Source organism: Notothenia coriiceps, unplaced genomic scaffold (genome assembly GCF_000735185.1).
Source record: "Notothenia coriiceps isolate Sejong01 unplaced genomic scaffold, NC01 NC01_scaffold00005932, whole genome shotgun sequence".
Classification (NCBI taxonomy): Eukaryota; Metazoa; Chordata; class Actinopteri; order Perciformes; family Nototheniidae; genus Notothenia; species Notothenia coriiceps.
In genome coordinates, this window is record NW_011338633.1 from 18,363 (window position 1) to 22,028 (window position 3,666).

A 3,666-nucleotide genomic window follows, 5' to 3' on the forward strand; every position below is an offset into this window, starting at 1 on the left:
GACGTCACTTCTTCTTCTTCTTCTGCTTTGGGTTTAGTGGCAGGCCGCAAACAACTTCACAGCGTATACTGCCACCCGAAGTCCCCGGAGTTGAAGCCTTCAGAGTAAATCGCCAGAAGCGCCGACACCTCCTCATCACTCCCATGTTTTCTTTTGTGTTGCCATAAGTTATTCTCTCTCCGTTGGTGCGATGGTATAATGCTAATAATGCTAATGCGAGGAAATAAAATGGCGGCTTCACAAACACTTTTCAGAGTTTTACGGGGCGTGGTTTGCAATTCGCCCAGCCAATCAGAAATTGGAACCTTTTTCTCCCCAGGAAAGTCCCTGCTCTCTAGTAGGGACTTTCCTGGGGAGAAAGGTTCCCGAAAAAATATATTTTTGGTGTGAACGCTACATCCCAGGAACTATCGGAAATATTTCTGGGAAAAGTACGGCAAAAGTACTCCGGTGTGAAAGCGCCTTTTGTATTTCCAATGTTCAATTTAAACTATCTTCTCTCTCTTTTATAAATAGTGTGGTTCTCTGTTTTACTTCTTTTGTGTGTTAATGCTTGTGTAGGGCACTTTAAATTAGATTAGTTTTATTGTTGACTAATTTGCATATCTTCTCCACTGATGTATTAGTTTATTGGTCATACAAATTAATAAAAAATGGTGACTAATGCGAACAATCAATCAGTCACAAAGCCCAAGATGACAATCCTAAATGTCTTTTTCTAGATTTATTTGCCTGTTCAAATTGAACTCCAATAACAGCCAGTGAGGCGGAAAGCATACAATACAAACTGTAAAAAAAAAAAAACTGATTTGCCGTTATGTTAAGAAGCTCCGCAGCTAGTTAGCATAGGTTAGCTAGCCCACATAAATTCATGGATAACAGTAAAACTATCATCAATGCTGTCTGGAAATGGGTCGGGTTATTTTGACCAAAAGTCTGATTCATCTTTAGAGATAAAAACCAACCACTTTAAGAGTCTTATCAAACACTATAATCTATAACCATCTATAACAGAGGAAAGAGGACCATTGGGTTCATCCATAGGAGCAGCAAAAAGACTGTGGTTTTTCAACACCACAATCTACTGTACAGCAGTCTGCGTCAGTACATACTGTAACCATGTGGGGATAACACTACTCTGTCATTAGCTCTTAAATCATTGTACATCACTTCTTTGTACAACTGCAAGTTAACTTCGCTCCACGCCCAAATGACTGACACTGTGGTCACTAACAGACTGACAGGATGACAGCTTTACAGAAAGATGGCCGACATTACAGATTAATTTAGTGGAAGCTCTTTGAAGACGTGCCGAGATATTTCAGGTGTGAGTCAGAGTAGCTGGACGACAGCCAGAAATCAAGGTTCCTGTAGAAAAGTGAAATATATGAAAGTGTGAATAACAGACAGCAGCTGGGTAAAGTTTGGTCTAATGGTGGATCATGTAGCATCAGTAATGTATTCTGTGCACACTGTAAACCCCCCTTTGGGAAACAGGAACCTGGTTTAAATCACTGCCCTGCTTTGGTAACATGATCCCGGGTCGAGTCCTGAAAGCACCGAGCCCCACAGTTTATCGCATTAATCATCCGAGCAGAGACAGTTTATTTTCTCAAACTGAAAAATAAGAAACGTTAGAGTCTGAGATATGCCCGAAAAAGCAGCCTGAGGGGAAAAAAACCCTAACAGATGTTTGCACGCTTTACAAAATCATGATGTCCATTTTAACGTTTGTTTTCACAGAAACTGATAAAACCAAATGGAGTGATCCTGAATAATACACACAGCTTTCCTGTTATGTGAGCCTAAATCATAAAATGGCTACTTAGAGGATTGCCTAATTTTTCAATCCTGTGCAGACAAATGTGGTTGTGTAGTGGTGGAAAAGATAATATTGGCCTTTCCTATACTGCTAAACCATCGTTTTGTAGAGAGAAGCAAATCTCACAAATCTCACCAAACAGTTTCTATCTATATGAAAAATGAAAGAGGCCCTATTCTGCTTTTTGGGGTGTTCCCTTTCCTGTAGCGGTTTATAGATTTTTGTGCAAGTAAATGGTCTGCAAAGGCTAAAATCCCCCCCCCTGCCTGCCTGCCTGAAACGCCTCCATTGGACTCCTTTGTTTACTTCAGGAACATAATGGCATCACTATGAAACACTCGCACTCCTATTGGCTAGCGCTCCGATACCTTGTATGTGATAAACTAAGGGGCGGGACATCTCCAAGCGGTTGACCAATCACACCCAATATCCTTCAGTCAAGTATTTATTTTACCGGCTGAAACAATGAATTGCCGTTGTGAGTCACACATCCATAAATTACGGAAGATTACATTGAGATAATAAGGTATTATGTTGAATAAAACCTTAAATAAACCAGAGCTAAATGTGAAGCAACATTATTCTGATATACTGATAAACAGTTAGTAAATGTAGGCCTAAATAAGACTGAAGAAGACTTAATCTGAAAGTTATAAAAGAAATATTTGATACTTCACACCAGTGTTTCCGTCAGACCAGGGCTGAGAGAGCGTCCACCCCGAGAGCGGCTGAATTGAGCCGTCCCTTAAGTTATAGATACTATCTCTTTACGTATTAGTGATGAGAATTCCGGTTCTTTTTAGTGAGCTGGATCATTTGGCTCGGCTCACTAAGAAGAGCCGGCTCTTTCGGCTCCCAAACGGCTCTTCATGTTACCACAGTTTACCACGGAGCCTCAGTTTAGTTCACACGCGTGCTCCACTAGCACCCCCAGTCAAGGCTCGCCAGCAGTACACTTTCCGTCACAGGAACACGCTTTGCTGGCGGCGAAAATAATCCCACCAGGCTCCTTTGCCCCTCCAACAGAGGGATGTCCTTGTCCTTTTTCCTTTTCGTCATTTCAAGAGATAAAACCTCGATCTTCTCGAATTATACATTTTTTTGGACGCCCTTGGCTCGAGTTCAGGGCGTTCCGAAATGAATAAGAGCAAGACGCCCCCCTGGAGGAAACGCTGCTTCACACTTATGTCTGGTATGGTAAACAGTGCTGTATGTTTTTATACTTCATAAATACTTTGGTACAAACATTTACCAATCCTGTGGATAGCCCCTTTACTCGCCCAAATGGAAAAAACTAAGCTTATCCGTAATTGCTGGGTGTTTACGTCAGACGCTGTGTTTTAAAATGAGGTTTTCCTCTTGTTTCTGTGATGCTTAAGGATTATCCATCTGTTTATCTTTGACATATTCATAAAAAAGACCAATGTGAATGTGTTGTTTAACACATACACAGAGACAAAGATATCAAACAGATCTAATAGAGAACAGCAACAACAAAGACATCTTCACAGATCCCACTCTGGAATCATTTAGGAGAAATGGAGGGAAATGGAGCAGCTCGAGAGTCATGAGCTTGTGTGTTTGCCAGCCGGCTGACCACAGTCCCAAAGACATGCACGGCTGTAAAATGCCAAGGCATGGAAAACTGTACAGACCACAAAAGACAGTTTCATTATTATCCCTGATCATGAGCCCTGTCTGGTTTGAATCTGTGACTTTAACTCCTGAGCTGCTCTCCAAAGAACATCTATAAAGTACAGTGTGTGTGTGTGTGTGTGTGTGTGTGTGTGTGTGTGTGTGTGTGTGTGTGTGTGTGTGTGCGCGCGCGCGGTTATGTGTGTGAG